The following is a 14769-nucleotide window of genomic DNA, read 5'->3' as shown; positions in this document are numbered from 1 at the left end:
AATTAGCCAGAATAAACTTTAATATATGAGCCTAACAGTTTAGTTAACTTTTTCTTTTTGTGGATGGAGGAAGAACCAACCATGGGACTGGTAGCATGTCTCACAGTCAAGCTAAAAATTGTGCCTCTTTCCCAGAAAAACTAAGTAGCACAAGCCAGTAAAATTTTAACAGTAGTCTAAAGTCACTTTTCCCAATTAAAACACTGTAAAGAGCACTTTACTAGCTCCCCTAAAAGTAATTTTCTACTCAGAAAAAAAAAATAGTTTTAGAATGATTAAATCAACTTTTAAACACAAAAGTGGTTTCCTGTTTAAAACTATGATAAAGTCACATGAAAACCAATAGGAACACATAAATCTAGCTTAAAATGCAATTTCCCAGTCAAGAACGTTAAAACATCAAGTATAATATACAGAAGGGTTTTCCCAAAGGGAATTTATCTGCCCAGCAATGGAACAGCACAAGCTAACCATTGATCCTCTGAAGCCTGGAGAGGAGTGCTGAGTGCTGTCTTCAGCAGCAGGAAAGCTCTGAAGGGGTTGGAACCCAACCCATCTTTTTGGTTAGCTCATCTCAGACTGACTAATGGTTTGGGTGCATGGAAGTTACCTTAAGCTTTGGAAGCTTGCCAGCTGTTATATCCTGTGCAGGATATAACTTGTATAGGTTAGGTTACTGCAGCAGTGAATCATATGAAGAACATTCATCCACACCATCATGCCTCATGCTGTGTCAGTGCTAGCTGTAAATATAGGTCTCACAGTCTTCTGACCATCTATGCAAATATTCCGATATGGATCTATAAATACAGAACCCACAGCCTTCCATACACCTATGCAAATATTCCTATATGGATATAAGTACAGAACCCATATTCTTCTGTTCATATAAATAAATATTCCTATATGGACCTATACATTTAGAGCCCACAGGCTTATGTTCATCTAATTAAATATTCCTGTATGGGCATATAAATGCAGAACCCACAGCCTTCTGATCATCTAAGCAAATATTTCTATATGGGTCTATAAATATAGAACCCACAGCCTTCTGTTCATCTAAGCAAATGTTCCTAAATGGACCAGATATTTAAAGCTATGGTGCTGCACCATTAAACAGAGAACCAAAATGAAGGCAGTCATACTCCTGACTTAAATCTGATATGCAACATTTAGTACTGCTCTGATTTTATATCTTAAGAATTATGTACAATCATTAAATGTTCTGAATAAATTATTCACATCCAGGAGAGAGATGTGATGCACTTTGATTGTTCCTTGAACCTGCCTGGATTGTTATGTCCCAGCCATGGGGGTATGGTTGACTGTTCCTTTAACCTGCTAGGACTGGTATGTCCCAACCACTAGAGTGCACTTGTACTGTTCCATGAACCTGCCAGGATCAGCATGTTCCAACCACTAGGGTGCACTTTGACTGTTCCTTGAACCTGCCAGGATTGGTATGTTCCAACCACTAGGGTGCACTTTTACTGTTCCTTGAACCTGCCAGGATTGGCATGTCCCAACCATTAGGGTGGACTTTGACTACTCCTTGAGCCTGCAAGAATTTGGCATGTCCCAAGGGTGCACCTTGACTGCTCCTCAAACCTGCCAGGATCGGAATGTCCCAGCCACTAGGGCGCACTTTGATTGCTCCTTGAACCTGCCAGGATTGGTATGTCCCAATGACTAGGGTGCAGTTTTACTGTTCCATGAACCTGCCAGGATCAGCATATCCCAACCACTAGGGTGCACTTTGACTGTTCCTTGAACCTGCCAGGATCGGCATGTCCCAAGGGTGCACCTTGACTGCTCCTTTAACCTGCCAGGACTGCATGCACATGTGCACATGAGCTGTAGCTTCAGCATGTGCTGCAGGTACCATTACTACTGCTACAAGTGAAAAAATGACTGAGGTTACAAGGCAAAGTCGTTAAATCCTTTGTGTTCGGCTACTGCATTATCAGATGACAAGGATACAGTACTATCTTTTACACAAGGATGAATTTATCTATTTTCAGTGATTCAGTTCATACTGAGGAAAACTTTGTAGTACTTTGCTTTTTCCATTATATTGTAAGCAATACATCTGTATTTTTCTTAAAGTACTTTCTGTAAATTTTGTATCACTTCAGTCTTATTATGTTGAGACCACCTTTCATGTTTGTTATTATTTCTTGATACCAACTGACCCTGTGAACTGTTACCTCTGTGCTTTGCTTCTTAACCTAAACCAGAACTAAAAGGGGTCATATGCATGAGTTCACACACCCAAACAGGAAATAACTAAACTGTGTCCACTGCTAAGCATATGGAATGTGCCACTCTTGTAATATATAAGCAGGGTAGCATCTATAGTAATCCATATGTGGCACCCAGCAAGATTACAAATACATAGCTAAAATCCTACCATTGACCTGCTTAGCCAGATGTCTCCAGCCTTTAATCCTCATGGTTTCATGAAGCATGCATCAGCTGCATAGCTCACAAGCACACATTACAAAGCATATTTATTCTGATAGTCTGAGTCAAAATTATATATTAAATTATGAAAACTGGCTACTTAAAAAATCATTTTGTTTACATTATGTTCAAAAGCTTAGAGCATAGTAGTTTTGCAATAAAAAGTCATTGTCATGAATACTCCTATCAGTCTACACTTAGAAACATGTACAATGTTACAGTTAAATATCGGATAAAGACTTATTTATTGTCACTTCCTATGTGCATGTAAGTAAGCCTTCAGTACATGTTTAAGAGAGAAAAGCATGTTCTGAGTTGAAATTGGACACAATTCAGTAACAGTTGGTGACATCTTGAACTTTGCTGCTGCTGCACAGATTAAAGTGGGAGTAATGTAGAAATAAGATGATGCAGACAGGATTGTTAATGAAAGAAAACAAAGCTATATTACTAGAGGCAAGAGAAAAGGGGGAGATGCTAATGTGCACAAGGTTTACATTTTAATTCAGGGAATTGTTTTTTTTGTTTTAACAATCTTTATGAAAGCATCACCTGACATGAGTACTCATATGTTAATAGAAAACAAACCACGGTAACATTTTTTCAGTATTACTGTTATGCAGTATACATAAATGTTTTCTTTATAACAATTTTATTCACAATATTATATAACTTGCTCAACTCCTGCCTTCCCATAACACTCAGTCTTCCTCCTCCTGAATATTTTTTTCTGCATGTATTGTTTCTACAAATTCCAATTGTTTCTGTGTAATTTCTATTTCCCTTTTCTAAAGATCCCATGTCCAGTTCTTTTATCACCTTTACAATAGTCAGTACTTAAATTATATCTAGTTTAGATTTTGAGTTCCATTTTCTTGTAATGTTTTGTCTTGTTTTGCTTTTTTGGCAGCCAACAACATTAAATTTCGTAATGCTTTACTATATCTAGGCATTTTAGATCCTATATCCCAATTCAAAGGAACCATTGCCTTAATTACAACCATTTGATCCCCCAGCATATGTCAAAATACTGTGTAGGTAATTTTTTAAATCTGCCCACAAATTACATTCCCAAAAAGATGTTACCAATTACTTCTCTCATTCTATCATACCTCCAACATTTGTTACCTAATTTTGGAAAGATACTTTGAAGTCTGCTGGAGGTATAAATATACATTTGCAAACACTTCCTTGGAAAAATCTTAAACCTTCTGGACCAAGCAGATGTCTTCCTATTGTTCCTTTGTAGACTGCCTTTCCATTCTCTTTTCCCAGTCTTTTCTAACCTCGTCTGTTCAATTTTTATAGTTCTCATGCAGTATATTTAACATGTCCTACTAAACATCCATTTTTTAATATTAGCTTCTCTTCTAGACTCAACTAAAACTCCGCCAGAACTGGTCTTTGACTTAGCACCTCCCTATCCATTTCTCTTTTCCTATATTCTGTTATCATTCCCTGGTATTGAAGGTAGTCTCTGAGTTACATCCAAACTTCTGCTTAGCCTCGTCCTACTTTATCACCTTTTTCTCCCTAGTTATTTGCTGCCAATATCTTGATTCCTCTTCTGAGTTCTCCATTAAATTCTATCCCCATAGCCTATTTTCTATACCTCTTCTTGTAGTCATCCCCAATGGTAAACTTTATTTTCTCCATTGCTGTATTGGCTTAGTTCTTAGTATACTTTCTGCTACTTTATGAATGTAATATTCTGAATGGTTGTTATTCTTACAAAACTGCATCCAAAATTATACTCTCCTTTTATTTCTCAAACTAATTCCCTGTTTCATTATCACCCCCTTCCACTTTGATTTATAGCCTTCAGTTACACCTATGAGCTTTAAGTGTATAACTCTAAAGTATTTATTTCAGTCAGGTAAACCTAAACCATCTGGTTCTATGGGGGGAAATCATCTTACCCCACTTAATGCTTGCCTTCTTTCTTTCCCAAATAAATTAATTCAACTTTTTTTTTAATTATCATTCACAGCTTCTCCCCTGGTTGATAAAATATGCCTGACATGTTTATAAAAATAAAGGGACTAAAAACCTTTTCACTGTTTGTATCATACTAGTCATATCCAAAACACAAGCACTTCCAGCTTCTCAATTTTTGCATTATCTTTTGCTCAGCTTCTTTTCACATATCCTTTTTTGTCCATACACCTAATTACTTCAGCTTTTCATATCTCTGTAAATATGGGGACTACTGAACCAATTCATATGTGGATGCTCAGCTGCTTAGCTCACTGCTATAGTGTTTGCTTTATTTTCATTTATTTTATATCCCGAAAAGATTTGAAAATGTCTCAAGATGTTTCACAACAGTGAAGTATATTTTTATAGATTTATCAAGTACAAAATAACATTGTCTGCAAATAAAGCTAACTTCTTTTGATTACCCTGCCAATTATATCACTGAATTTGAGAGTCCCTTATTTTCTTTGGTAATAGCTCCAAAAATAAAGCAAATAACATAGAGCAAATGGGACATCCCTGCCTGGTTCCTCTCTTTAAACACAGTTTGTTGGAGAAGACCTCTCGCACCTTAATTCTTGCATCTGACCCTTTGTATATCCTCCTTATTAAACCTATTACTCTACTGGGAAATGCAAATGCTACCATTGCTATAATCATAAAATCCTAGATGACTCTATTGAATGCTTTCTTTGCATCAAGACTCACCAACAGCAGCAGTGTTTTCTTATACTCTGATTCCCTCCAGATCATTATTGTTGTATTAATATTGAAAGAATTGATAAGAATGTGGTATACTGGAATTAACTAGAAACAACAGAAATGAGACTGGAATGAATGTCTTTATCTGTTAATTACCCAAACTTGTGTTGAAAAGGTGCCAATCTTTCCTTTGTGGGACAAATCGTTTTATACTTTTCAGAATGAATTCTGCACATGCTGCAGTTCAGTTAAGAATGCTTTACTATGTTAAGAGCAACAATATTAGAATAGCTTAATATTCTGGAATGCTGGATAACAGTAACAGTGCTGATAAATATAACAGTGCTATATATCCAAAGGTTCTGCATGTATATTCTGATTCTCCTGAATAATATCTACTGAAAAAAGAAGTTATGTTCTTACCATAACGTTCCATCTGAGAGTAGACTTCATTCTTCTGCACATATGGGTATATGGATCTGATTCGGATCTGAGCCGGCAAAACTTTTCAAGCATCAGCTCCGAGCTCCAAACTCCTCCCTTACCTATATTACATCACTTCCTCCTATCTAGCCCCAGATCAAGTTTGCTGACACTAAATGGCAACATAACCACAATCCTAAACAGGAAAAACCTGAAGAGTGAGGGGGATGGAGGGAGGGAAGGTGCAGAAGAATGAAGTCTACTACTCAGATGGAACATTATGGTAAGAACATAACTTCTTTATCTGAAGTAGTTGACTTCATTCATTCTGCACATATGGGACAGAGTCTCCAGCTACTAGTATTCCTGGGAGGCCCTTATGGAAGGATATTTCTGAGCACCACAGAGCCAAAGGATGCTCTCCCTCTAAAAATAAGATCCAATTTATAATGAGAGATGAATGTGTGCGAATTGGCCTAAGTCGCTGCAGCACAGATATAGTCTAATGGAACTCTTGAACAGAAAGCTGCAGAACTGGCCATTGCTCTAGTGGAATGAGCCTTCAATACACCAGGAGGAGATAACCCTTTGACCTTATAAACCTGTGCAATACAAAGAGTGATCCACCTTGCTAAGGACACTTTTGAAACTGCTTTGCCCAAAAATGGTTTAGAAAAAGAGACAAACAATCGATCCGACTTCCGGAAGGGTTTAGTCTTATGGAGGTAAAAACGAAGCTGTCTATGGACATCCAATAAATGAAGCTTACGTTCACCACTATTTTGGAAATTTGGGAAGAAGACTGGCAAATTTATAGACTGATTAATATTGGCTGCTGAGGACACCTTGGGAAGAAAGGAAGGGTTCATACACAGCAAAACCCTATCCTTGTGGAAAACCAAATAGGGGGACAAGGAGGATAAGGCCTGCAACTCTGAAACTCTCTTGGCTGAATTGATGGCGACCAAGAAGGCTGTCTTCCATGACAAAAACTTCATCGGAACTGAACTGGATGGCTCAAAAGGGGGAGAGGTCAAAGCCTGAAGGACTAAAGTCAGATCCCAGGGGGGCACTGTTTCTTTAACTGGTGGTCGCAATAAAAAGTGCCCTTCAGGAAAGCTTTACACAATTTGGCAGAAGCCAGAGCAACCTTATTTTCACCCACATGAAAATTAAAGATGGCAGCCAGCTGAACCTTGATGGTGGAAGCACTTGCACCTGATCAAAAATGATCGGCCAGAAAATCCAATATGACCGGAACTGGGGCTGTAAATGGGTTCAGATTGCGCTGAGAGGCCCAAACGCAAAAACGTTTCCACTTGCTATTGTAGAGTTTCCTAGTGGAGGCTTTAAGAGAAGCTACCAGAATATTCTTAACAGGGGACGAAAGTCCGGGAGTCCTGACGATCATGGGAACTGGAGCAACCACGCCGTCAGCTTGAGACTGTCCAGGTTGGGCAGGGGTAAGTCCGACGGGTGAGAAATCAGATCTGGGTATGGATCTAAAGTCCATGGAGGAGCCAGCAGGTGAGACCATAGGAAGGGAAACCACACTTGATGTGGCCAGAAGGGAGCTATGAGAATGACTTTGCACTGCAGCCAGCAAGCTCTCTGAAGGAACTTTGGAATAAGAGGTAATGGGGGATAAGCATACAGTAGTCCAGGAGGCCAAGCATGGACTAGAGCATCCCTGGGGACATCCCCCGGAGAGGGGATCAGAGCGAAGAAGTTGCTGCACTTCGCGTTGAAAGGAGATGCGAAGAGATCGCAGCAAAGTTGACCCCAAACACGGAAGATCTTCTCCGCCACTGATTGTTTCAGAGACCACTCATAAGGCAGAAAGATTGCCCTGCTGAGACTGTCTGCTAGAATGTTGGAACGTCCCGGATATGTGTTGCTATGAGAAACCAGCTGGTGGATATGGCCCACTCCCAAACCATCATGGCCTCGCGACAAAGGGGGTAGGATCAGGTCCCTCCCTGTTTGTTTATATACCAGACTACAGACATGTTGTCTGATTGAATGGCTACCATCCCCACAGGTAGGACAGGGTGGAAGGCTCTCAATGCTAAAAGCACTGCCCTCATCTCTAGGACATTGATGTGTAGCTTGGTCTCTGGAGGGGACCATGTGCCTTGGACCATTCTTCCCAGGAAGTGCCCCCCCCCACCTGAGCTGGGAAGCATCCGTGGTCACCGTGGCTTGAGTCAGAGGGGCTAGAAAGCTGTGCCCCGTGAAAATGTCTGCTGATTGAAGCCACCACTGGAGTGACGTTCTGCATGTCTGATTGATTCGGATGTGGAAATTCATCGGAAGGTCTAGCCAGGACCATTGAACTGCTAGATTCCACTGAAGGACTCTCATGTGAAGACATGCAAGAGGGAGGATAAAGATTGTGGCTGCCATTGAACCCAGGGCCCTGAGAACATCGGCTGCTGTGACTACTGAGTGATCCAAGATCGCAGATACATGGAGTTTGAGATTTTCTATCCTTTCCGGGGTGAAAAAAATCTTTGACTGAATCAAATCCAACCATGCCCCAAAGAAGTCTGTGATCTGAACTAGAGCCAGGTGGGACTTGTTGATACTGATCGTGATGCCTAACTTGTGAGCCAGACTGAGGAAGTAGTGTAGGGCCTAACACAAGAGATGTTTGGTGGATGCAGCAAAGAGCCAGTCATCTAGGTAGGGGAATACCTGAATGCCCTGAAGTCTCAGGTGAGCCGCTACGACCGCCATAACCTTGGTGAACACCCTGGGAGCTGTGGTGAGACCAAAGGGTAGGGCTCTGAATTGAAATTGACTGGCCCCTAGCCGGAAGCGTAGAAACCTCCTGGAGCTCCTGTGGATCTTGATGTGATAGTAAGCGTCCTGGAGGTCTAATGAGCACATCCAGTCGCATTCTCTCAGAAACGGTAGAATGGACTGTAGAGTGACCATCCGGAATTTTTGTTTCTCTACCAACAGGTTGAGGATAGACAGGTCCAGAATGGGCCTGAGGTCCCGGTCTTCTTTGGCACTAAAAAGAACCTGGAGTAGATGCCTGATCCGGATTGATCTGGGGGGACCGGCTCAATGGCTCGTTTTTGTAGCAGCTTTGAAACCTCTAAAGCTGCAGCCTCCCTGTGAGCGGGTGTAACATCTGGAAGACATGCTGGATTAATGGGACATGAAATGAAGGGGATAGAATATCCTCTGGATATGATGTTTAACACCCAGCGGTCTGCAATAATGGACTCCCATGCCACTGGATGTAAGGAAAATCTTCCCCCGACTGCCTCCAGAGTAGAGCAGTCAGGCAACCCCTCAGGGTTGCTGTGCAGGTCTGTCGAAAAAAGTTTGCCTAGACCCGAAGCTTCTGGGACCCCCTTTGCCTCTAGGACGGTGTTGGTCTTGTCCCCCTCTGCTTCTGGGGGATGAATATTCCTGAGTGTCACGAAAGGACTGTGATTTCTGGAACCACATCTTCTTTTGCCCCTTTTGGTTCCTGGAATAGGACCTCTGGGGGTTAGAGAAGTGGATTCTGATGGCTGACAAAGTCTTTCCATCCTTCTCACTCTGGGTTAGTGTGTCACGTACAGTCTTCCCAAAGAGAGATGATCCATCAAAAGGGGCATTGATGAAAGACGCCTTAAAGGGGTCCGCAAATTGACACAGCCTGATCCAGGCATGACGCCTCAAGGCAACGCCTGTACCAGCAGCTCTAGCGGCTCCCTCCGTAGCATCAGAGAGGAGAAGCATAGAGGTATTAGTCACTGATTTTAGGGTAGTCATCTTCGCAGTGAAAGACTGTTTGTCCTGTTGTGACAGAGACTTCAGGGGTGACTCAGTTAGTTCCGATATAAGGTCTCACTGCAGTTGGATAACATGTGCCAAGTAATTCAGCGCACAAACAGAAAATGTCGCTGACGAGTACATGCGCTTCCCAAAATGATCCATCGACCTGGACTCTTTGTCTGGTGGATGAACCGAGAAACTCTCCTGTGCCAGTTCCTTTTTTGTGGCAGCTGCAACCAACAAAGCATCTAGTGGGGCTCCTTTGGACCATGCCTGCCTGTCTGACGGCGGGGAAAATATTTTGTCTGGCCTTTTGGGTATAGGCTCTACGGTGTCAGGATCCTTCCATGCCCTAGTGGTGATGAGGTCCACCAAAGGGTCCACTGGAGGGGAGACCCAGGAGGTAGATGGGCCTGTACCAAAGGCTTCCAGGAATACGGATTCATCCGCAGAGGGTTTGGGGGCTGACCAACCTCCTCTTTGGCGGAGGATCTCCATAATGTCTCCGAATGAGACGTCCTCGTTAGGTGATCTGGGGGAACCATCTCCTTCATCCAAGTCCGTATCGGTGGTAATGGACTCAGGGGAGTCCAAGTGCCTCCTCTTACACTTGCGCGTACGAGGTTCCTCTCCAGTGGGACTCTCTGGGGAGGATTCGTAAGCCTCCGAGGTTCCCTAAGGGGAACAACCTGGGGTTGCTTTGGTGTATGGGCTGTCCCTGAGACAGAGTAATGGGAGCAGAATCCAAAATCAGAGGGGCCTGGTTAGGATCCGAGTAGGTGAGCTGTGATCTCAACCCCTGGGAGAGGACCCTTTCCACTTCCCCGAATGCCGATGGAGAGCACACCTCCGTAGAATGTAAGGATGAGGCTCTCCACAGCACCGAAGCAGGGATCGGAGCCGACAGAGCGGTAGTCCGGGCACCAAGGATGGGATATGAAAGAGCGAGATGTTGACCCTCGGGTCCGACTCCCTGACCACAGCTACGAGAGCCCCCTAGATCTGAGATCGGATCCGAGGAACTCAAGGTGATGGCCGGTGTTGAGGAAATGAGAACCATCGGTGCCGACCCAACAGCTCCAAAAGGTCTCGGACCTGAGAACCCCGAAGCGTCGGGTCAGATCATGGGAAGGAGCAATAGGGTGGAACATAGTTGAAGAAGGACCCTCTCCAATGGGAGAGGGCCCTGGTAAGACCCCCATCTGAATCTGGTTCTGGATGAACCTCCTCATCAGCCTGTCCATATCAAGGTCGGAGACACTCCGAGTCGACCTGGAGGAAGCAACCGACTTGGGTATGGGCCAGATCTGAGGGGAGTGCCTCAGCTCCGATGGCTCCGTCGGCTCTGGTGAGAAACTGGGAGAACGGAGCTGAGGAGAACGAGACCTGGGTGCCTTTGAAGAGGGGCTGGAGAAAGACTCCCTGTCCAGTGATCTTTTTCTGGGCCTGTCCCTCTCTTTGTGGTGCTTCTACTTCTCCCTTCTGTCCCTACCTCTCTGGGAAGACTCCAATGAAGCAGGCCTGGTGGGAGGTTGAGTCCCTGCCTGCACAGTGTCACTGGCTGGGGAGGAAATGAAGCAGACTCCAGGGCAGAAGCTGGTAGCAGACCCTTAGCCACAAGCTTAGCCCGACGATCCTTCAATGCCCTAGGGTTAAAGCCTGAACAAATGTCGCAGGATGCAGACAGATGGGCGACCCCTAAACATAGAACACACAGTGTGGCCATCGGCTGGTGAGAGCTTATGACCGCACTCTGTGCACTTCTTAAAAAGAACCTTAGGCTGTTCAGCAATAGTAGAGACAGTAAAAGCTCTAACGGCCCACTCACACACACATTTAAACTGGGATTGGGCCTAGGCGGGAAACCAGTATCACAAAAAAAAACACTTATAACTAACTTTTTTTTTTTTTTTTTTTTTTTGCAACTAGCATGACGACCAAACACGAAGGGAGGAAAAAAGAGAAAGGTATTCACACTCAACTATCACAAAAAGACCAAAAAACCTTACTACCTTGCTTAGAGCTCAGAGACCACGATGCTGACTCTTAGGGTGGCAAACGAGATATGGGGCTAGATAGGAGGAAGTGATGTAATATAGGTAAGGGAGGAGCTTGGAGCTCGGAGCTGATGCTTGAAAAGTTTTGCTGGCTCAGATCCGAATCGGATCTGTATACCCATATGTGCAGAATGAATGAAGTCAACTACTTCAGATCAGTCTATTCCTCTTGAATAGTGCTGGGTATTTGACCTGATTTGGTACTCAGGTTTGAGTGTCTGTCCTGCAAAGACCTTTTGCATATCAGCCCAAAAACTAACTTAAATAACTCAACTGACTGTATCTAAAGTATTTCCTAATAATACCAATACCCTGTAATGTTTTACATGACTCTTGGTTTCCAAGCCTTGTCTTGCATGTGCCTCACAGTGCCTAACTTTCTATTCTTATCTAGTATTCCACTGCAAGTACACATGTCTTTCCCTAGAGAAAGGAACAGTCTGTATCTTCTCTGAAAACTGGTATTTCTGCACATCTCATGCTTAGCCACCAAGATTATCTTTTCCCTTCTACTGAACTGTCTTGCCCTGAAACCAAACGCATGCATAAAAACACAAGTCTGACTCTTTATTTATTTTCAGGCCTATTATTCTACCTTAATGTACTATAATGAACTCACTATGAATAAAGTGAAAACCCTCAATCTAACACTATTGCAAAATGCCTCCCCTGCACAAAACCACATTGGTCCATATCTAACACTTTTGGCATCACCTCTGCTATTCTCTCTGTTAGTATAGACATAAAGTATTTATGATCATGGTTTAAAGTTGAAATTAGTCTATATAAAGCTTTCCATAATACAACCTCCACAGCTTTTTCTGTCTTAGTTATTAATCATTGAACTTCATCTTCCTTTGCCCTTGGCATAAGTAAGTATTCCATAAATATTTCAGTTTGGCTTTTTCATGGTTTCTCCAATAATGTTTTTTTATGCAAATTATTTTATTTTATTTATTTTATTTTACATTTGTTGACCAGGCTAGTCTAGCTGGATACATATCCTTTTTCAGTAGAGGCCCGAGGAGAAAAGCTCCAATAATGAGAAAAATAACACACTACAATTAGTTAGAGGTACAACATTATAAGGATAACAAATCAGTATGACATCAATATATACATGGTAGAAGAAAAAAAATGCTAAGCTAAGGAGGTGACAGGACAAGCTAATGTGGTATGATGACATGGGTACAAGTGGGGTAAGTCAAATGGTAGAGAAGAGCTTTTGAGTGAGAAGAGTGAAGGGAACTATGAAACCTATAGGAATTAGTCTGGGTTTAGACATGGGCACAACCAGTGGGACTTTAAGTATTCTCTGAGACTGTTTTTGAATTGGTTAAGTGATGGCACGAGTCTAAGGTAGTTAGGAAGGGAGTTCCAATGCTTTCCAATACTCGTATAATTTCCAAAATATCTCTAATACTTCTGTAGGATCTCTGATTACTTTTCTTGCCATAGGCTCCCTATATTTTGCAGCAGCCCATTCTACTTTCTGTTGCCTAAGTAGCTGTGCTAAAAGTTTTTTATGCTCTAGAGTTGTTATTAAAAATACTTGCTTAACAGCAACCTTCCTAAGATCAGGTGACTTATCCAAATACTCCCGTACTTTTCCTTTAGCACTCTGTAGTTGATCTAATTCTTGTAATGTTGAATTCCCATTCTTCTTCAATACCTTAGCCTTTGTCAGCTCCACCATATAATTCCTATTACTTCTTCCTACATCACTTTCTTTTTTCTACCATGTTTATAAACTCTCTTTTCATTTTATCACCCTCACTAGCTGTCCTTCTGAAGAAAATTGTTTTTCCAAATACCTCTTGAATCACTTCCACTAACCAATCTTTAAATTCTCTGCTTTTAGCAGATACATGGGAAAGCATCAGTTTCTCATTTTACTTTATTGCCCTGCATCTATATCTTAGGTTTACTGATACATGATATGAAATAGTCATTGGTTGTGTCTTAAAGCTTTTAATTAAATGCACAGCTCCTGCAGAATATAATGTATATCCAGTCTTCCCCAGTTATTGTTCCTTGTGGAATACTATGCAAAATCTGAATTCCTGCTACTGAATTGACATATTCTGTACCAAATATGCTCATATACTTTTCAGAACTCAATCCTATTTGTTATATGTTCCCTTCTAGGTCCCCTAATATATTTTCACTATTGCAAATCAGGTTTCAGTCCAAGCAATGAATGGTATTTCCCACTACAAGCTTATTATTTCACCTAAAATACTTTTAAGCTCCATACTAGCAGTTTTGGATGGAATTAAAATACATGCCAGCCTAATTTTCCTCTCATGCCAGTAATTTCTTTCTACCACAAATCTACCTTTATTGTCTTTTTTCCTCTTCTATTACTGTTGGAGCCCCTGTAGCAATCAGTATTATTGTTTCCTTTTGTTCTTTGTCATTGATATTCTGCTGAATGTCCACTCTGAAATCCTTTCTTTATCAAATGACGCTGTTTGCACCCTACACTTCTAATATAATTCAATACCCAAAAGACAAACAACAACAACAACAACCCTTTGTATTTTGTCTATACATGTAAGGCCATTTACATTCTTTGTTAATATTGACATAGTAAGCATTATGATTAAAAAGTCATTACACCCATGTATTATACATGACAGTTATTTTAAATTAATATTTACATGGTGGTGCAGTGGTTAGCATTGCCACCTCACAGCAAGAAGTTCTCCAGTTTGATTCTCGGCTGGGATGCCTTCTGTGCAGAGTCTGCATGTCCTCACTGCGGTCATGTGGGTTTCCTCTGGGTTCTCCAGTTTCCTCCCACATCCCAAAGACATGCTGTAGGTGGATTGGACACTAAATTGTCCCTAAGTGTGCATGTGTGTGCCTTCTGTGGAAGGTTGGGTGCCAGGCTGGCAACTCGACACCATAAAACTCCACTGCCAATCTTTCTGCGGATCATTGTTCCACTGTGGTGTCCCCTAACTGGGAAAAGCCTAAAGAAGAAGAAGATGAAGCTTACATGTGCACACTAATATTTGGAAAGCTGATCTTTTATGTAGTTGTTTCTTCTCATCTCCATTTGAACAAATAACACATTGATTTGTATTTCAGTAAAAACATTCAACACAAAAACTAAATAGATTTTCAGCACCCCATCCCCTTTTAACTTACAACAAACAAGCAAAATTATGTATAACACCTAAAAATGAAGTTCAACACCCCCCCCCCAGCTAGGAACAGTTGCCCCATATAGACAGTTACAGCCCCGGGTATTACCTATTCTAAAATTAAAGTTACCCATTCTCATTCAGGGAATTTTGAGGACTAGTAAGTCATGATGTTTCTAGCAGATTACACATGCTTGAAAGTTAAAATGTTATGGCTG

This window comes from Protopterus annectens, chromosome 3.part1 (genome assembly GCF_019279795.1).
Source record: "Protopterus annectens isolate FY-2018-M chromosome 3.part1, PAN1.0, whole genome shotgun sequence".
Lineage (NCBI taxonomy): Eukaryota > Metazoa > Chordata > Ceratodontiformes > Protopteridae > Protopterus > Protopterus annectens.
The sequence above is the reverse complement of the archived record's forward strand: the minus strand, read 5'-3'. Positions refer to the sequence as shown.